The sequence below is a fragment of the Lepisosteus platostomus genome, chromosome 12, assembly GCF_059453375.1.
Source record: "Lepisosteus platostomus isolate fLepPlt1 chromosome 12, fLepPlt1.hap1, whole genome shotgun sequence".
NCBI lineage: Eukaryota > Metazoa > Chordata > Actinopteri > Semionotiformes > Lepisosteidae > Lepisosteus > Lepisosteus platostomus.
The window spans coordinates 2711078-2733454 of record NC_142622.1 but is presented as its reverse complement, the minus strand read 5'-3'; the positions used below and the strand labels follow the sequence as shown (position 1 = coordinate 2733454).

The window sequence follows — 22377 nt, the reverse complement described above, 5'->3', positions numbered from 1 at the left end:
GAACCACAAGTAAGACTGTGTGTTTCATTTGTAGCTAACCAGTGCTTTACAGAACGACCCATTATAAATGCAGGTTACTTTCCTAAACATACAAGTTATGCAACATATAGGGAAATTACTTAGAAAGGGAAATTAATATCCACAAGGAAGAAGTAAATAACTTGAGATACATTACCAACATACAGTTCAGACATGAGTACAGTATATACAGTATATACATTTAATGAACCTTTAACCAAAACAAAACATTTAAAAAAGATAGTGTCAACATACCCCTTTTAAATTATGTTCTTGTCGAAACCAAGTCATTCAGTGTTTGAGGGTAGATTTTTTCCCCACACACTGATCATGCATTTAAAGTTAGCAAACTGTTAGCATTGGATCAGCAACACAGTGTGTGGTAGTAAGAACTCAACTTTGATGCTGGGGCATAATGGTTTATAATCTAAGTCATGTGTGACGGCACTGTCCACATGAAAGATTTTTAATGTTAGAATACTTTTTTTTCATTTCCAGAACAAAATAATCCACACATAGGCACTGGCTTTTGGTGCTTTTGAAAAATGACAAAAAATGCAGGGAATTTTTAGTTGAATTCCTTGATTCATCAACACCATAACTGTAAAACAAAGCATAGCATGGCTACTTACAGTATGACAAGGACCACCTTTACACACTGAATTCCAGGATAGGCTCGGTGAATCCAAGAAAAGCACATCCTAGTCCACCTTGATGAAATGTCTTTAAAGTACACTGGTCAAAATAGAGAGAATCCTGGAATGCATTATAACCATACCAATCCAAACAAATCTGTAACTGTGGCATACAAAGCCACCTGTGCTGCCATTTACAAAACAGCTTGCTAAGCAATTACTTGGAGCTACATGCCCTCCTGCATCCCACATCTTGATGCTGTGAGTGCGGCACTACTGAAGGAGTATGGTAGGAGTGTGATCCATTTGGTGACCTTGATATAGAAGAAGCCATCAATTGTGAAATGAGACAACATTGCAAACAACATATAGAAGACAACGTCTTCCATCAATGGTCACAAAACTGGAAAAAAATTGAATTGACCTGAAATGTGACAAAGCTGCAGGGTAGGATTACACTGCCCCTGAATTGCTGAAATTTCTTGGCCTCTGTGTTTATGACCTGCTCTACAATAGAATCATCAACAAAATTTCTCCCAAAGAAATAAATTGCAAAATTCATTACTATATCACAATCTGGAAAACACTTCACACTGACAACTACCGACCAATCTCCCTACTGTCAGTGTGTTATAAAATCTTTAACAGCAGAAGCAGAGAAAATCCTTAGTCTCCACCAAACTGGTTTCTCTCCACTGACAATGAAAAATATTTTGTCAGAAAAACCTAAAGACGGGCACAGTGCTACTGGACCTTAGGGCCCGTGACACAGCATGGCACACTGGCATGCCACAGGAACATATATAGATATTTAAACACTTCTTCATGGCAGACGACTAAATAGACCACCTTTGGAAGGGAAGAAGTGCATGGAGGAAAAGGGATCATAGATCCAGCAGGGTTCAGTGCTTGCCCCAACTCTGTTGAACATACATTCAAATGATTTACCAAAAACCATACCTGGTAACTTTATCTACAGTGTGCCAATGCCACTTCTTTTGCTAACAAAGCTCCTTCTTTTGGTACTTTGGAGAAATCCTGGAATGAAAATCTAACAATGTAGGCAGATTACCATAGCACATGGAGGCTCAAACTAAGCCCAGCCAAAACACTATCCACCCCCCATAAAATCTGGAAGTGACTCTAGACAGGAATATCACAGTGAAAGCAGGAGTAAAGTTCAAATCTACAAACCTCCTACTAGATAAGCTCACTGGGTCAACATGGGTTTCTCCTGCCATCAAATTCTGTAGCAGAGTACTATGTGGGTCAAGATCATTACCCAGATAGATACCCTGTTGAATGTTACCACAAATATTATAACAGGAATTCATCATTCAACACCACTTTCCATTCTTCCTGTTCGGCGAATCACCCCTACACACGTCTGCTGAACTAGCAGAAATTTAAAACCTAAAACCGAAACCTAAAACCTCAACCAGAAACCTAAAAGCTGGTTGAAACATTTATGTTGCACCACACATACCACAGTAAGTAAACACCCTACAAAGGTCCAGGACAGGCCAAGGTCCCTGTGTTGCTCTGGTGTAAGTGTAAACCCCTCAAGCCTCAGGGTACTTTGATTGGGGCAGCACACCTCCCTAAGGCAAGCTCAGGGAGGACATAACCCACCCAGTGAGAAGAAGTGTAGGAGCTTGCTTGATCTTGGTTTTCGGCACGAGTTCACTGGGTAGAAACACAAAGTGGCACATCTTCAGGAAATTTGATCTGCGCCACAAATTCAGAGGTCTGATGACTTTGAATCGGCGCACGAAGTGGCTTAAAAGGATCTGCATTTGCTGCATGAAATTTCTGAAATTCCACCATTGACCTCACACTGTGGATATTCGGTAACATTCTTTGCCGTCCAAGACTTCAATGACATTTTTGAGCACTGCATACTACTGCAAACATAAAGAAACATTAAAAACAGATAACAATAACATTCCTTTCTTTAAGAGCTGTGCCACCACACAGTGTCAAACCAGATTTGTGTTCGATGCTGGAATTTACAAGTATTAGAACTATCTAATTAGAATTAAAATAACTGCAAAAATACAAAAAAGTAGGTCCAGTGTTCTATAACCACTAACTAATAAAAAACAGTTTCCACAGTCCTATGATAAGCATTTTCCACTGCTAATACTAACATTTTAGTGAAAAAGCTGCAGAGACCATCACCACCCATTTATTGATTAAAGTAATACTAAATTATAATTGAAATAAAATATGATTGCTTTGAACACAATCCAGAATGAGTAATTTAGGCATTTTTCTTCTCTTCAAAATGTTTTTTTTATTTATATTTGGCCCCGGTTTTTCATACATCAAAGAAAAAAAGGTTTCCTGTTTTCTTTACAACTCGTTTTAGACACTGTTCTTTTTTGTTAATTACTAGTGCGCAGCGATGGGTGGTAGGCCAATACATCTGTGAACAGTCAAGAAACTATGGCAGCATTTTCACCCTTCCATGCTAATGCCGATTTATCAGAAAATATAACCCCAAGCATTCAGAGGATGTCACACAGGACTTGGTGAATTATTTCTCTATGTGTATGTGTGACTATTGAGGTGTCTTAAGAATCTAGGTACAATGGTTCACACCTGGCTAGTGTCAACATTTCTCTGGAGCTTCAATGCAAGAAGGGAACAAAGGTGTTTACTTAGTTGTGCTGGGTGTGAGACACATTGATCAAAAGAATCGTCTGGTTTACCTTGGTTAACTAAGCTCTGGGTAAACGATTAAAGGTCAGCAATAGTCAAGGAAGAGAGGGTAAAAATAGCAGAAAGCACACAGAGAAGGAGGAGGACAGAGAGAAAGGAAAAAGAAAGACGCAAAGAGAGAAGAAGAGAAGGAGCAGAGATGGACAGGACACAGGAAGAGAGAGAAACAAGGAGAAAGAAGAAAGCATGCCAGGTGAGATGTTCTTGTCCAGATCATCCATAAAGACCAGATTCTAGTTAAGGTTTTGAACCTTGTTAAGAGAGCTGGTCATTTTGTTGTTTTTAGGAAACTTTGACTTCCTGTATAGAGAATCCCTAGATTAAAATGGATCTCTCTTGGTTATTGAATGCATTTTTAGAATGGAGAATAGTTAGTTGGTACTGCAGAAAAAAGAGAGTTCTTGAGGAGGCATTTCTTCAGTACTCTGTGGCAAAGAAAACTGTTCGCCATTGTTGCAGTCATTAAATGACACAGGCCACACACAGTCTGAATCGAATTTAGCAGAGGAGCCCAGGGGTTCAGTCAGCACTGCTTACACTATGAAGGCTGCTTTTGCTGCTGTTGACCACTATATCTCGTGTCTGCAGGAACACTTCAGTCTCTTCAGACACATTAAGGAAGCAGGGTGAAGGTACAGAAAACTGAGATCCGCTCGTAGGTGTCGCCGTTCCTTTGGAGGGAGTTGGACGTAGCTGTAGAGCCCGTGTCTGTTTGGCGGCTTGTGTCATTACAAGACCTGAGCCCCTGTGACACCCTGACTGCACCACAGAACAGGGTGAGCTGGAAGACACTTCAAGAGCAGGGCAGCAGCTCTGAAATCTGTCCTGCCTTTTTAATGACTGTTGTCAACAGTGGCAAACATTATTCACAGACTAAGCCCTAAAGCCTAGATGTTTGACTGGAGTTCCTGAAAAAACAGCAGACAACTGGGGCTCAAGTTAGCCAGAATATCTACAGTTTCCCCTATAACAGCAGTTCCTTGGATATCCTGTCTACCTGCAAGTTCGAAGATATTCTTTCTGCCTCCAATTAGTGTGCTAACTGTCCCATAAGGCACTGTGGAGGTCAAATGATCAATAATTCTGTCTACCGCAGTGGTCTCAAACGCAATTCCTGGAGAGCCTGGAGTTTTCTAGTTTTTGTTTCACTCTAGGTCTCTGTTTCACATTTAATCTAATTATTTTATTAGCTGCATATAACTTATAATAAGATCCTGAGGTGGTTTACATGTGATTGTAACTTTAATGCAATTAATGCAATAAATGTCTTGTGTAATGTCAACTGTAAAAGATCTTAGGAAAAATCCTACACTGTAGCTGTCTAATTTAGAAATTAATGAGGTTAATAGTTTAATCGACTACTCAGGTTGAAAGTCAGAAGACACAAGGCTCTCCAGGAACTGAATTTCTTGCAACTCTACCTACAGTATAAGTAAATGGGAGACGGCAGTAAGCCAGTCTTATTAAACAATTAATCTGTCAGAATAGGGAGGGTATGAAACAAAAGATTTATCAAATTCAAAATTCATCATCCATTATTTCTGTCATAGTATTATACTGTATATAAACAAAGCAATGGAATAGACCAACAAAAATGTCAGTGACTACAACATAAAGAGTATTAATTCTTAAAACTTAACCTGGAATACAATTCATATAAAAGTAATTGTGTTCTTTAAGGCTGAAAAACAAGTAAAACTCATACAGTATATGATTAGCCATAACAATCTCTCTTCAGTGAAACACTGAAATGTTGTTTTAATCAGAAAAATCAACCGATGGATACAATTAATGATTTAACTGCTTATATCTGTCAGTTTTTGGCAAAGATATGGAAGGTCTGCTTTTCATTGAAAGTCAGCAGCTATTTCAAACTGTTGACATGTTTTTATTGAGATGCACCACCATAAAAAGCAAGCAACATGTTAATTGCTTTGTCTCCTATCATAAATGTCTCAGTGGAAATCTGATTTAAATTACTAACAGCATATACAAAACTAAACAAGATCCTACTGATTACCCCCAAAACATTCACAACTCAACATAAACATTGTGCAGGTTTTGCACAAAAAGATGCATAGATTATTTCTTTAATTTAGATGAATAATTACCCCCAGGCATAGGTGAATGAACTACAGAGCAATCTGAATTACAGCCGTCCAGTATAAATGATTAAGAAGAATGGTATTGGCTGGATTTTAGAACTCTGCTGTTTTAAGGATGCTGCTCAGTGGAAAAATGACATATAAAACAAGAAAACCTACAAAGATAGCAAAACTATAAGGAAAAAGTGCTTTGAAGATAGGTAAGTACTGTTCAGAGTGACTAAAAATAGAACACTAAAATACGTTTCTGTGCAAACTTCAAGCTTCTATCAACAGGTACAATGATATACTGTACCCATCAATATCCCAGAGCATTTCATGTAATTCCTTCCAATTTGTTGTAATTTTTCTGCTTCTTCTAGTGAATATAACTTCACATAAACGCAGTACAGAGAAAAAGGTCCATCCATACTCCATAGTCAAACTACATTTTTCAAATAAGACGCATACAGGATTGCAAGTATGACATTTGTATTTCATTACGACATAACATAATAAACAGAAATAATTAGATTAGATTAAATTAGAAAATAATAGAAATTCAGATAAATATGGTCAACCTTGTAAAGCAGATTAGATTTTACTCCAGGACTAGCCATCTTGAGCAATATATTTTGGAGATAACTCAAGAGGCAGCTTGATCTGTAAGAAGGTCTAAGAACATGCTCTTATTCTGAAATTTCCACTCATAAATGAAATATATACAAAACATACTTTAAAAAGTAGAAATATATCTACTATATATATACATTCACAAGAACCTTTTCAGACGTTAATGCCATACACACAAATCATTAATTAACTGTTATACTAGAGACAAAATAACAGAAACCGCTGCTCAGTTTAGAACGGGTGTGTTCCTAGAAGACACATTGGGCATTGCCCAGGCATGTTGCTGAAACTGATGCCCTGGTTACTTTCAAGAAATTGCTGGATGAGATCCTTGGATTAAAAGAGTACTACAGTACGCACCAAACAGGACAATGGGCCAACACTCTCAACTTGTTTGTAACCTTTCAAACGCTCTTAAAGTAGCTCAATCAGCAACATCTGACTTACAACTGGTGTTCTGGGATGTCTGACCGAAGGTGCAATCTCTTACCCATTCACGTGACACAAAAAGATCAACATTCTCAGTGAAAAATAAATGGTCAAGATGGAAACTCTCACCACAAAAATACCACGTCTGTCCGAGAGTACAGCACAAGTGCCATTTTAACAGCGTAAAAAGAGACACTGAACCCACAAAATATGTATCACAACACCCAGGCTGGAGGTTCTAAGCAAAATATCCTTCTTCTATTAATTTGCAAGTCCTGAAGAAAGCACTGCAATCATCTGAATAACGTCAACCGGGCTACTATTCAACAGGTCACTGCACTGAGGACTGCTGTCTAAGAAGAAAATGCAAATATATATTTTGACTTTCATGTCTTAAATTTCTTTGGTTAATGATTAGTATTGATTGAGGGATCTCCACTGCTCGGCCCACAGGGCACAGAATACAAACAGTGCAGCGCCCTTGTGAAAAGTCACAACACAAAACCTCTCCTTGCCTGAAGATTAGACTTGAATCCTTCACTGCGCTACACCTGCAATAACACTCTGCAATCAAACCGTCTTCCTTTTAGACTGAACTGCAGACCTCGCTGAGCTCCCTGAAAGGAGACGTAGACACAATGCAGTGGAAGTGGGTAGCTTGTAAAAAACTGACTGCACTGCTCCAGGCTAAACCAACACAAACAAGACAAGGCCACTTAAAAAAATAATGAGAAGGAAGATATAAAAACAAGGGCTTGGCTAAACGCGGTGTACCCATTAAGCTTCAAATGTTTATTTTATCAATTATGTAATCAAATATTGCATCTAATGTTACTATGTTTTATTCTTTTTTGTTTCCTCACGAGCCGCATCAATAGAATCTTTGTTATGCACTATCACAATGGAAATTTACAGGCTGTACTAGCAAGATAAGGTTCAGTATTCCAGCGAAACATTATTAACTTATTTTAAGCCAAGAGAAAAAGTAAAATCCCAAATACTCAATTACTGAAAATGTTGGCATTTCACTGACTAACCTGAATATTCAATGAAGCCTCAACTGGACTGAAGCATGCAGCAGTCAAGTGTTAATGAGTATTCATATCCCGTAAATTCATAGGAAATTGGTTTCTCTGAAAAAAAGGCTGTAACTCTGAAAGGTGTTTTTTTTTAAATACATTTACACTCCTATTCACTGGTCAAAGTTACCCGTGTCATTCTGATGATCCTACTTGGCTTAAATGTATGTAAAATAAGAATGAATTGGCCTTGAGATCATGTGAAATGGACATATTCCTCCATCATTCTGCTATGTATCAGATAAGGATGTGCAGGCTGATTATTTTTACTCACCCTCATGGCTCAGGTGGTTTTCGAATTGCTAGACAGAGGGGTAAAATGCTTACTGTGGCCTCCCAGCTTGGGCTCATCCCATCATAAACCATTCCAAACTGAAAGGAGGCCCCAGGAGTTTGACAAGCCTGGGACTTTGCAGGCCAACCTACAGTCGCTTGTTTGGCCGACACCGGACTTCAAATGCGGGCTGCATCCGAGACCAGTATCACTGGAACATCACCACGATCCGATATAGAGCCGGAGGGAGTATCTGACACCACTGATAGTCTTCACTACTTAGATTTCTCACTGAGAACCAAAAATCTCTTTATTAGGTATTTGGTACTAAAGGAGGTCAGCTTAAAGATAGGGAAAGGAGATGTATTCTTATTAGTTCAAACAGGGAGCTGCGTCAGCATGCGTAGGCTGCAAAAGAACAAGTAAAGGTTTATTCCAAGCTGAAAAGAGAAGAAAAGAAGCACAATGTTTCGACTGTTTAGAATGTGGCCAAGGCTATAGAGCATATTTTAATCACTAAAAATATCTTTCTTTTCCACATGAAGATTTGTATTTATGCATTACAGTTTGTCAATGTGAGTAACTGAGTTTAGAAGGCAGAATTTTAAGTGTAAAGCTCTGTAAATGTCAGCTTGTTTAGTATTCTAATTTTGTATTCAATCCTTTTCTCTCTCTGTCTTGTAAACTACTATTTATCAACCACCAAATTGTTCACAGAATATTAGTTAGTGAACCTGTTCTATATTTCCTGACTGGTATGGGCATTTCATTAACTCCTAGAAACTGCTCGTACCCAGGATAGTGCCATGATTGACTATTTGTCTATTATTTAATCTTTGTTCCCATATATACTCATATATCAAACTAAACTTTTTTTCTACACAGTCAATTATTTAGTCATTTTTGATCGACAATAACAACAAAATGTTGGCAATTCTTGTTTGTCAGGAAAATGTCACTATTAATAAGATTTCACATAATGCTAAAACATGGTTTTCAGATTATTTTAGATGTTACAGTATTTTTCCTCCTTTTTAAAATGCAAATTATACAACATAAACAAACAGGAATCTGCTCTAGGATCTGCTGCAGGCAAAGTTTCTCCTTCAAAAGACTTCAAAACAAGTGCAACTATAAACTGGATTTTTGCCTAAATAAATAAGATTATTTAAGATAAGATGTGTTTATACTTGCTATGCATTCTTGTTGGTGAGACTGCATACAGTACACGTGTTCTACCTTATGGTAATGGTAATATATCCTCAATCTTCACTGGTTTCTTAGCCGCTGATGAGAAGCAGCCCCACAAAAATTATTCTGCAATCATGCTTGACAGACAGTATGGATAGGATTGACTGGGCTATTGGGTATGCTGTGTGTACTAGATGTACCATTTTGCATTCAATCCAAAAAGGTCCAATTTGTCTCGTCTGACCACAAAACAAGTATCGCCACGTTTGCAGTATCACTGAAATGCTTTGTTGCAAACTCCATTCGGGAACCGAGACGCTTTTTTTTCAGGGTAATGGTTTCCTTCCTGCCACTCTGCTGCACCAGTACACAATCAGGACTTTTCCATTCTTGCTTTTGCGTAATGACTGTGTATGGGTTAATATCTTTTATGTAATGTTATATACTGTATTTGTAATATAATGTTTATTTGTACTGTTGTATGTTGTTGTAAGTCTCTGTGAGTGTAAAACAGCAGCTCCTTAGAAATCACACAATAAAGTATTATTGTATTGTGTATTATGTATTTAATGTTTTACTTTTATTTTCTGCATTTAATGTGTGAGGCATGAAATGTATATAACAAACAAAATTTTAATTACTTACTCAAAGTGTCACAACTACAGTGCAAGCTTTAAAACGACAACATGTGAAAACTATACAACAATGTCTGTATACCTTTGTAAGGCCTAATAAATTATATTTATATGGCAACAGTTTACCCAGATTGAATGTTAGTAACGATTGAACACAAGCACTATGCACAATGTGATTTGTATATTAGCATAATTTATGACAAAGTAATTTGATTTGAGCTTTATGAGAAATGTAAAACCTCAAAGCATGTTTTATGATACATACTGTACATTACATGCATTTCCTAATTTTCAACTTTTTAACTGAGTTTTAGTTTCTGAAACATGCATCCTGAAACAGGAAGAATTTTTCTCTGTTTTCCACAGTACAGCTGACTAGTCCACTCGTGATGCTTCAGTCTGAGTACACAAAATGGAACAACAGGAAGTACATGACTACTTATTCTTGGTAAATATGAATTTACCATTTTATATACAGTAAGTGGGATTATGCTGATGTCCGTTTTGTTTAATCCAATTACTTTCACTCAAAAGTATTTCAAAATTGTACATATTGTAGCAAACAAGGAATACAAAAATACCATAGTGCATGGATTTATATCCAACATTTCTTATTTCACTAACAGATTAGTGTAGTATTCTGCAACATAGCTTTGTCCTGGAGGAAAACATTAATTACTAATATACATGTTTAGTGCACTCAAAATTTCTATTACAGTCCATCATTCTACCTCAAGTGTTGCATATTCAAAACTGTGTGAAACCAGACTGAGGTGAAATGCACATGCTTATCTCAGATAATCTGGCCATTTAAGGTAGTTAGGAGATGTCTGACACATCAGCATCTACCTATTCAATTAAAAACTGAAAGACTCTTCATACAGAAACAGACTGGAATTCTGGCATCCAGAATCAACTGAATTTGGCACAGCCTGATTTGAATAAAACATGTTGAGTGTGTCTCACATTTAAAGTATGTAATTTCACCGATTTGCACAACTAACTTCAACATAAGTTATGTTACTACTTGATATACTTCAGACTTTCAAAAAAACACATTTACAATTGGCTTTGAAACCTCTACTGCATTTACCAAACCATCCACTTTTTCTTCCAAAGTACAAAGTTACAGTAAATTTGCTAATAATCTAAACAGAAGTTAACTATTCATTCATACTTCATCATGTTCACCTCAGAATATTTTGTGCTGCCTTATGTTCTGAAGCAGAGCTCTTTCTTATCAGTTACTCATTCACAATGATCTATAATTTGTCTCTTCAATAATCCTGCATTTCATAAAGACCAACAATGACTGAATAAAATATTTTCCTCATAAAAAAATTGGATGTTTATATTCCTACTTTCAATGAGTTAAGCCATTCCACGTACAGAATATTTTATTACAGTCTTTAAACATCTGGTATTAATTACCCTGTTGTCACTATAATGATTTGGAGACAGAAGGTTGCCATGACAATGAAAACAGCATTGAAAAGTAAAGTCTCCGTTGTAAATTAAATTTCAGAAAAGTACATAATTACACTATGCTCACACAGAAAGAATCATTTGCTAATGTCAATATTGTTGTTGTTGATGCGATTCATTTCTGTTTTTATGCGTGTAATAAATCTATGAGATTGCATTTAATTAAAATTAGTAAAGGTTATGCAATAAAGCAACTCATTGTCAAATTCCACAAGAGTCTGAGTTTCACCCAAAACAACACAACGATGCCAAAAGGGTAGAACAATGATCACAGTTATACCATTATTCAAATTGAAATAACTTCTGTAAGACGTGTAGCTCTTTCTCAATGTGTGTATTTCTGTGAATAATTGTCCTTTTAAAACTAAATCATTCTGGTTTTTTTTCTTATTGTTTCATTGACTATTTGATTCCAGAATAATTGGAATGTTGGACTCAGCACGACAAAACAGTTTGGATTTTTCCTACAGCAGTAATAAACACAAATTCTTCTAAATTTCTGAATGTAAGATACAGGAGTGGATGTTTGGCAGTTTCTTGCTATTTTACCAGATTGTCATTGCTTTCAGATGCATTTTATCTTTTTACAAAACACATTACACCTAAGAACATGCCTTCATAGTTTTTCTTCATAAGTAACATTTGCAGGTGCAAACAGATTGCATGGCTACCAATTCTAAGTAGAAATAAAAATGCAGAATGACACAGCTGACTTAATATGACAAAGACTTTTACATACAAATTATATAAATGCTTCTTAATGTTTCCTTTACACAGATCATTTTATGTAATATGAAATACATTTACTGTACTGTGATGTACTAAAAGTCACCAAAAGAGTGAGCTTGTTTTAAGTAAGCAACTAAACTCCATTTGACAGTAGAGGGCAGTGCAACCATTAAACAAGTCAAACATCAAGACACCTGATGCTCTGAACCAGGGACAGCAGAGCTCATCAGAGACTGCAATGGATGATCCTAAAGAGATAACATTCAAAGCAAACTTTTTTTTTGTAAAAACAAATGGAGCACCACTTAAATTTTGATCGTTAAACCACTTATTGTGGATCTGTCAACCTGCAAATCTGATCCATATGCTATAATTTGAAACAGCATTTAGAAAAATAACTACCTTTTTTGATTTGCCTTTATGTTTAAATGAGAGGCACTTATAGGGTACATTTGCTTTAAAAATGGTCTTGTATTTTCCCTAAAATAATGAATGGTTGGTAATTCTATAAGAAAGGGCTCTGAACTTTAACATTCAAGACAGAAATAATTTATGGAGAGGTAACATAAAAGACCACAATCTTCACCAAGACAAGCAGGTAATGCGTGGATTTGCAAAAGTATTCAGACCCTTCCTATGATATCCCAAATACACAAACTGAAGTACTCTATGGGAAAGGTAAATTGCAGTAAATGACAGCAAAAACAAACATGTGAATTGTATAAATACTCAGATATGTGAACTCTGTACTAGCTGGGAGCTCCTTTGGCACCAGTTAGAGCTGGAGGTCTTTTTGAATAAGTCTACCAAATTGCACATCAGCTTGAAGCAATTTTAACCCATTCTTCTTGACGGTTTTTCTCAAGCTCTCTCAAGTTGCTCTGATCGACTTATGGACAAATGTACAACTTTGACTGGGCCACTCCAGGACAATCATTTTCTTATTCTTAAACCACTCTAGTGCATCTTTGGCCTCATGTTTTGGATTACTGTCCTTCTGAAAAGTTCTCACCTTTCCCCCAACTTCAGGACTAAAACAGCTTTTCCTCCAATATCTCCATCTAAGTCCTAATCAATCCGCAGAAGGTTCCCAGTCCCTGGTAATGAGAAGCAGAACTATAACAATGCTTCCACCAAGCTTGACAATAGGGATGGTGTTGACTGAGTAATGAACTATGTTGGTTACATGTTTGCTACATGTTTGTAGTATCACTTAAGAGTTTTGTTGCAAACCCCATGTGGACTGTGGAATTTGAGATTTTTTTTTTTATTTCAGTTCCCTTCGGTATAAGCCCTCTTTGTGGGGTGACCAGGATAATATTGGATTCACAATGCATTTCTCCCCAGTTTCCTACTTACCCAGCAGCTCAGTCTGGAGGGACAGCCTGATTCAGGCACTGTGTAGGAACATTCAACTTCTTAATGATCATTTTTTCCCATGCTCCCATGATATTTGGCGTGTTTAAAATATTTTTATGCAGTACCCTTCCCTTGCCCTGTACCTTTCATAACAGTGTGGGGGTGTTTTTTGCACTGTCTTTTCACGGGCTGGAGGGTTGATTCCTCGCGAGGACATAGAGAGCCATGCGTGTAGTCACTCAAATTAGGGTCCTTCACTCCCAGGAGCTACGGCAAGCGGTGAGCCTCAAGAAAAATTAAATTATTTTTTATATTTAATGATTATTCTAAGGTTTTCAGAGATGTTAGAATTGCACGGTAGCTCTGTAGCTGATGGCGTCATTCAAGGACGAACCCAGAGGAATCGCGTGAGAATCTAATATAGTGTTTCTAATTAGAAACCCAGGTGGTGCGGATGATAAGACATTCTCACGTGATAGTTCGGGAGAGAGAACGATTCAGAAGGCTGCTTTGGTGGTGTTAGGGGCCCTCTAGTGGTGAACAGAGGCAGATTCCTTCAGTGTGTCACACATCCCTCCACCTAGCTTGGAGTGGTCAACCTTAACCTTGTGGGTTGTGTCTTCTGGACAGGACCGGCATTCCCCTGAGGGGTTCCAGCTTGATGCTTCGCCACGAACTGGTGAGGCCGAAGGGCAAGGAACCACTGAGTCACTCTGGCATTTTTTTCTTTATTGGCCTTCATCCAGGTGAGTTGCGCATGGTCAAGTCACTAGGGTGAATTCCCCGCCCAGCAGATAATACCATCGCGATTTCGACTGCCCACTTCACAGACAGACACTCTTTTTCAACCACGGCGTATTTCTGTTCTCTCTGAAGCGGTTTTCCTGCTCGGGAACATGACGGGATGTTCCACGCCATTAAATTCCCGAGACAGGACAGGCACCTAGCCCCTTTTCCGATGCGGCGTTCTGCAGAAGGAACCGCTTTCCAAAATCTGGCACCTTGAGCACAGGCTCCTGACAGAGGGCGTCTTCCAGGTCTGTCATAGGAGCCGAGGCATGCGTCAGGTCCGTGAGGGGGCAGCCCGATCAGCAAGTTGGGGAATAAAGCACCGGTAATTATTAAGTAGCCCGAAAAAGATCTCCACTGCGTCTTGGCTCTGGGGACCGGCCAGTCGCCGATGGCCTTGACCTTGTGAAGTTGAGGTCGTATTTGTCGTGAGGTCAAATACGTCGTATTTGACCGTATTTGGTCGTATGAGGTCGTATTTGTCGTGAGGTCACCCACCGCATCACCCAGGCATTGCGCTGACGAGGTAGAGAGTCAGTGTGTTGTCACTCAGATGAGGGCTCTTCACTCCCGAGAGCTAGGACGAGCGGTGAGGCTCAAGAAAAATTATAGGAATTTCTCTTAAAGTTTTTTAGAGATGTAAGAATTGCTCTGTTGGTGTACAGTGGTGTGGTACTAGGACGAACCCAGAGGAATCGCATGAGAACGTGGTGTTAGGGGCTCTCTAGCTTTATCCCAGAGTTCTTCAATGTTGCACCTATAGTTGAAATTCACTACCTGATTGAGAGACCTTACACCCACAGACACATTTATTCAGAAATCACACGAACAATTATTACTGAACACAGAAAGAAGCAGCTCAAATAAATGTGCGCCTTATCAAAGGGCTTCAGTGCACATAAATTAAAAGTTGCCTCTGCAAACATATTGCTTTTTAAAAAGTTAAGAAGGTATTGCATACATACACCTATGCTTCAATATATTGTATTAATAATTTTAGTATTTCGTATACTTCTTTTTGCTTAAATTTTAAAAAACTGTACACAAAGAATCTCAAGGACATCCTGACATACTGTCCACATCCACTGGCCACAGGTTATGCACCTCTACTACAGTTATTCTGCCACAGATACATATACAGTATATACCAGCTGAAAAGTCAATATGCAGCAAAGTTTTTATTTTAAAGGAAATTTCAATAGGAACTGGTGCCTGGTTGTCTGTATTCCTGATTACCTTGTCATTTCCATTCAGTCTCACTTCATGTGGAAACGACAGACTTGGTTGGATAAGCCTTACAGTCTTTATCCTTCTGCTTTTGTATATCCACAAGTTACTTCATATTTTCTGGCAAGAGTAACCACTGTTCTATTGAAAAGCTGCTGTTGTAAAGTTCCATTGACATAAGTGCATTCTTTAAAGATTAATCAGTCAAGGTGCAATGGAAAAGCACTTTTTACAGCAACTAAACAAATTTCCGCTTTTTGTCCTAACAAATAAGGAATCTACATGAATCCTGTTGTCTGATTAAACAGGACAGCTACCTAAGGTATGCAGGCATGTGTGATTTTAGGAATATTTTTTTTTTACTTTGTAGAGCACACTGCAAACAAACTTATACATCAGGTATTTCAGCAAAGAAAATAAAGGAAACCAGAGTTTCCGTCTGCTCTTTTCACAGAGAACTCTCTGCTTTTGTAAGGAGCTTTTTACATTCTGTTAATTGAATTATTACTTTAAAAGAAGTTTCTAACATTTAGCAGAATGCTTTACTTTGCCCTTAAAAGTAAATAATTTATTTTGTGGAGTCAAAGAATGTGTTACAGAACAGCTTTTATCTTAGATACTATTTCTTTTAAATCCATACAATGTTAACGATATAAATTCGCATATCAGCAAGGTATACTTCATTTGAGGTTGAAAACAGCCTTTTCAAACTTAAAAGGCACTACTGCAGTTTTCAAATCAGTGTCATCCATCTCCTCTCCTTAAAAGCAACTAAAAGCTTATATTAATAATAAATATACAGTAGTTTAACTTATAACATCAACTTTAGTGTACTACAAAATGGTCTATTTTCTATTCTATTCCTAGTCTGAAATAAAAGAAAAAATACATGTATAAATCCAAAAAGGTAACTTATTTGAGACATCAAATTGGAAAAAAATAATACATCAATTAAGGCTTAAGTTTCTTAAAGGAATTTTCTTGGCAAACATCATAAAATGTTTTTAATTAAAGCAGTAGTAGCAGACCAGGTCCAATACAATGTTGGAGGTGGACCCAAATTTGTTAAATGTCCTCTTTGGCTGGTCTGGTTTTTGTCCTCATCTGATAGCGTCCATGACTGATTGTACTATACTTGTATTTTCTAGGTGCAAAAGAAAATCAATACAGAAGCAATAAATATACATAAACAGACCTATCATTATTTGTGGACTATAATTATTCTGTCACTTCGGTTATGCAGTGGGGCTCCTTCAGTCTTTGTGCCTCAGCAGGAGATCGGCCTTGTGTCACAGAGGAATTTATTGCTGTCTGAGTTGGTGCCCTGCAGCTCACAGAGCACCCTCAATTGTTGTTGTGGTACCCACTCAGTTACTGCCCTAGGATACAGTTCCTATAGTGTAAGTAAATTTGTAAACCTGTCAGAAATGGTAGACACTATGCACTAACCCTGGTCAACAAAGAAAAAATGCATTTGTTTTGCCTATTTATTAGTGCAAACAAATTAGAAACAAGTCAACACTGTGAAGCTCTCTCTTGGACTGTACAAGTCAAAGTCCAGACCTCAACCCTATTGAAATTAAATGGCAGGACCTGAATTAATGTGTTGATTTAGAAAACCACCAAGTATCAACTACTTGAAGGGGGTTCTGTAAGTAAGAATGGACCCAAAATACATTAAAACCAAATGCAAGAGACTGATACACTGTTGCACTAGAAGTGAATAAGTCACTGCTGTTCAAGAAGGTGCTACCACTTACTGAAACAAAGGATTCACGAATGTATTCACGTGTTGAAACTGTTGAAACATTTTAATTAAATAATTAAATAATCAAATATATTGTATGTCTTTACTAAGACTTTCATCTATTTGCATTTATGTATAGTAACAAGTTTTCCAGATGATAAAAAAATGTAGATGATTTGCGAACACTGCAGAAAGAGTAGAATTAAATTCAAGAGGATTTAAATAAAATATAAGACTGGGCAAAAATATGACAGATCCAGTGTATTACAGTACATGATGCAGATACCAAAACTTGAATGAACCAATAAATAAGATGAAACAGATTAAATGGGGACGCGTACTGTACTTAATTTAATAGAATTTAAATCAGATGTCAAGTTAAAATTGTAAAAGGCACTATAAAGACATCATTTAGAATAATATATATTTAAGAACAAACAGATACATTAACAGGCTTAAGGGAATGTTTGACTCTGACAGACTAAAAGAACTTAACTTTTTAATCTCGAACAGAGAAGACTACACATATTTAACTTCTTCAAGGGAATTAAAGTCAGTCGGGTACAGACTGCTGTGAAAGCAAATACCCTGTCTTCTTTCCAGATGAGATCCTTGGATCAATTATTTACTTATTTTCAAACCAGGGAGAAGGGCAGAATGCTCAGTTCTTGTTTGTGACCTGCTTCATTTTCATATGTGCCCACCATGAGCAAACGTACTGCAGCTGAATTGTCACACTCAGATTTCTTTTTTTGTATTCCTTAATGCACTCATATTGCTTTTATCCAGAGTGCTTTATGGTTTACAATGTAATTTTATTATTTATAATAGAACATTATGAAGTGACAGAGGACTCTACGCCACTTTGCATTTTTGTACAAAGAATATAAAATGTCAATATAATTTCTAAGTCATATAAGTTATTGATTAGACATGAAAAAACATACCTTAAGCAAAGAGAATTATCAGAATAGCTGGCAGTTCTGTGTATACAGTGAAAATAAAGGCACAAGACTTGTACTTCACCCACAAAATGCTCTGGAACTAGGATCTTTTGAAAGCTGCTGAGGTTTTTTCAGAAGGTGTTAAATTAAGTGCTCTCACCAGCTTCTGTGGGTGGTCAAATCAAAGTCAACCACAAGAGCACAGACTGTACAAAAACAAATAATTGCATATATTAATGCCGCAAAACAGTCTTAAGAATACTTTTTTTATGAAAAATATTGATGAACTCTTAAGCCACGGTTAGCTATTCATTTTGTTTAATGATGCAGCCAATGTTAACAACGGTTCCTTTTGGAATGTTGCTTTGGAATTAAGATATAATTACTTAAGACTGAAAAATATAATGTTGTTATGCTTTTAAAGTCTTCCATTTTTTAATCCAAGTAATCAAAATTGAACAAACAGTACTCCTTGCCTAATTTTATGCCAGTTCAACACAAACCATTGGACAACTTGGACAACTCCAAACTGCAGAGATCAAAACTGATTTCTCCCAAGTGTCACCACAGCACAATCTATCTAAATCCTAACTACAGTACAGCACCTCGGTGTACAGAATGAATTGGACTGGCACACATGCAATAACATCTAAACACGAGACTATAAGTAAAGTCTTTATGATAAGAAATTAATGGCTAAATCCTAATTCAGGTTAGAAACTAATTTTTAATTAAATCCAAAGACTTTAGGAGAAGGGGATGTTAATTGATGAAGCAATAGGTAATGTACTAATTATGCACCACATGGCCATTGATACTGTATGTTGTGGTCCAGAGAGAATAGTGTTTGTGCTGTATGCGGCTCGACCAAAGATGGAATTCAAAAGCAATTTCTCTTCACAATTTCTCCCATAGCTTAAGCTGCAAAGTTCACACCAAAAGCATTGACAACCACTAAGCCAAAAGCCCAGGAGTTTTTAATACATTGGGAGCCTTTGGGAGTAAAACCAAATGTCACATGCTATGCAGGACAGGCAATGGTTTCTGTGAAAATAGAGATGTTAAGACAATTTTGCGTGAGCCTACAAGTGTTTGAAAAAGCTTAAGGTCTGCATTCCCATTTTAATGTAAAAGTCTGTCCATCAGTGTGTACAGTATTTGTCCCCATTAACTAAATCTAGACACGGGAGAAGAGGCTTCTTTAAAACAAACAACTGACAATCTGCAAAATCATACTATTGCAGCACACTGAAGACATGCATCTAGCATTATTCAACTGTTTCTCAATTGAATGTGGATTTCTGATAACGGTATTCAGGCCTTTTAAAGCACGACTGCTGAAGCACTGGCTTTTAAAGTGTCTTATGTTTTGTTTTCGATGAGCTGGATTCAGCAAATCTTTGCTTTTAGGCCCCGGCACGTGTGCTTTAGAGTGTTTTCAGGACAGGCAAACTTTCAAATCGGAATCTAGCACTTTCGTTAAAGATGGCATCTTATGAACGGAGGATAGAATGGATCCATAGTGCTTTGCAGAAACGTTCATCTCAGGTTTAGCATTCCTCTTGCTTCTTCACTGGTGAGGAGGAAACAGTGGTCAAGAGATCATCAGGGCTGTGAGAGTGAGGATCAAAGCCCTTATGCACCTCTGTGACAACCCTATTGACTTAGTGACAAACTGCACTGTGAAAAGTGAGGGGGTTAAATGATACTTCCTATAATGTTGAATCCTGTGTAAAAAACACCCATTAGGGATAAAAATACTGCGAGGCGTGTGGACGTTCCCACTGCATTTCTTTCTTAATGTAACACACATTTTAAATACGATGTAGATCATGCATTGATATTTCAATAGAAAAGTAAGGTTGCTGATACTTTTACTTTGTAAAAGATTGACTGATCCGTTTCAATTATGCCTCAATTTATAGCTCTACTTAGGGGAACAAGAATGGGACAAGATAAATATGGAAAATACAAAACTGACAGCCATAGGTTAGAGAAATTCTGTTTGAAGTACAAACAAGATTCATACTAAGAGTAAGTAAATCAAGGATTATACAGCTGTGGTCCAAAAAGTAAAATAATTCAGTGAATTCAGGAAAATGTTAAGAGAAAGGTGATGCATGTAAGTAACAAAATTTAAAAAATTGTGAAAAGGTAAATTGAAAATTATACTTATGAAAAAAAACCTAGGTATTCATTTTTTATACCGCTGTGATACAATATGTTCATTTAAGCATTTCATCCTATAGACACATTGTAAAAGTGTAAAAAAAATAAATTTAAATCAAAATTAAATTCTATACTTTTAATATAAAAACTCCACTCCGAGTTACTTCAAAATGACAGAAGTTTTAGAATGGGGGAAAAGCACTTATTCACAAGGTTAAAAGTTAAACTATGGCACTGAGTGGGAAAAGCACAATGTCTTCAGCTTTTATTGGAAAAACATAAATTAAGCTATTTAAATACTAATTCAATATTTTTTTCCCAGTTGTGACTTGCCCCTGTCCTTTTCTCTACCAAGTCTACAAATCCTTACGAGCGAGTACTGCAAGGAACATTTCATAGCGTTCCAGGGTCACACCAATCTCAGATCCTAAGTCAGCGATTAAGCTAGAAAACCTGTCTGTTTATCCAGCTCGGGCGGATTTCCTGTATTCATGCTCTTTAAAAAGGCTTTTGGAGAAAGAAATGTGCCACACTCCAGGGGCATCCTATCAAATTCGATGTTAAATGTAAAGCAAAAATGTAACGTTACACAGAGAAAAATCGGGAGGTTTATAAAGCTTTTTGCTATATGACTGACCCTGCATGTAGTCACTGAAGAGCAAAAGCAAATTATTGCTTTAAAATGACATCGCCAGTTTGCACCACAATGAGGGAGACTTCACTTTCCTAGACAGCATAATAAAATGCATGTGGAAGTCTGTGTTACATGTGCCTTTCATGTAAAAAAGCACGAAAAAATGTAATTATCTAAAATTAAAAGTATTTTGAATAATGAATAATCCAGAAAGCAATTCTAGACATCACTGCTTCCTTCAACTTTAGATTATTAATACTCACAACTTTTAGTGTAAGACCAGAAGGCATTTGGGCTATCAATATAACAGCAGAACCACATTCTCAGTAAACATTTTCCTTGTCTGTTGTATGTTATTTTGTGATACATACTTATAAACCACAAGCTTACACCACAGAAAGGGTTTTCAGACTAAAGGTTTATGTTTTTTATGAGAAGCAGGGCATGATCCTACATCATATTCCTCGGGGAGCCGGGGTATGATTTTTCTTTCCTCCTTCAAGGAATAGTTTGTTATTGTAGATGAACTGTTTATGAATCGTATATGTTTAAAAACTTACAGAATCTGTAGTAACACTGCTTCATCTTGGACAAACTCGGAAACATTAACCACTAACTAGAAAACCTTCTAAACTCAAAGCTCACCTCAAATATTTAAAATATTTAACTTTGTTAAATTAGAAAAAAATACATAACCTCAATTAGTTTTCCAAAGTCTTTTTAAAACAGTTTGGATGGGGGATAAGGGTTTGATTACAGAACTCCTTTTAATATATTTAGTCTAAGTGGCAGGGGTTTGCAGATTTTAAAGAACAATACTGTTAACCTTTTGAAATGAAAATACCACTTTAAATTAAAGTCAAAGCATGCAATATCAACAAAGTTTGAAATTCTCACTAATGTGGTAAACGTCAGCCCCCCCAAAACTCTTCTAAAGCTCCCACAGTTACTTTGTACAGACTCAGTGAAATTCCAGCTGGAGTTTTGCACCACAACAAATACCACAGAAAAATAATAAAAATACCACAAGCTTATCAAATTATTACAGTACATACAGTTTACCACACAAAAATAATTATGACTGAATACATGTAAAATAGGGTGGAAATTTCAGAAATACACACAAGTAATTTTGCACATTGGTAGATTCTGCACACATCACTCATTAACTGAATTTAAAACTGAAAGCACAGCTCAAAGTGACTTGAAGATGTGTCTGAGGTACTTTCTCGTGAGCAGACAACCTGCCACAGAGAGCAATTTCACAGACCCTCTTATTGGTCATTCACGGTCACCAAAATCCATGCTCTCCAGTGTTATTTCTCCATATTTTTTTGGGCAGACTAACTGAAATATCTTGGCTACACCACATACTGTACGGTGTGTATCTCTGCAACAGTAATAGAGATAAAAATGTTGGAACTGGATTCTCTTTGAAATCCCATTTAGAGCCTGTCAGATTCTATAAGAGCCCGTCTCCAGGGGAGAACAGCCACATTTTTCTCTTTGCGGCCATGTGTTCCTTTTCTCCCTTTTAAATGAGTTACATCTGTGGCATAATCATAAAACGACTCATTTATTCTTCATTTTTG

The 22377-nt window shown here is 37.0% G+C and overlaps 1 protein-coding gene and 1 long non-coding RNA gene across 6 annotated transcripts in view; one reads left to right on the top strand and one right to left on the bottom strand.

Moving 5' to 3' along the window:
• The window catches only part of crppa (CDP-L-ribitol pyrophosphorylase A), a 53666-nt gene that overhangs the window by 2678 nt on the left and 28611 nt on the right, over positions 1-22377 (bottom strand). The gene's annotated exons all lie outside the window — the stretch shown is intronic.
• LOC148650858 (uncharacterized) overlaps positions 3326-22377 on the top strand; it is a 28806-nt gene continuing 9754 nt past the window's right edge. The window contains exons 1-3 of one of the 4 annotated variants that reach the window (XR_015925589.1): positions 3330-3570; positions 10074-10150; positions 13906-14021. This is a non-coding gene — a long non-coding RNA (uncharacterized LOC148650858). Of the gene's footprint in view, positions 3571-10068; positions 10151-13905; positions 14022-22377 lie in introns of all 4 variants that reach the window. The other 3 variants (XR_015925588.1, XR_015925591.1, XR_015925590.1) reach the window with 3 other exon arrangements.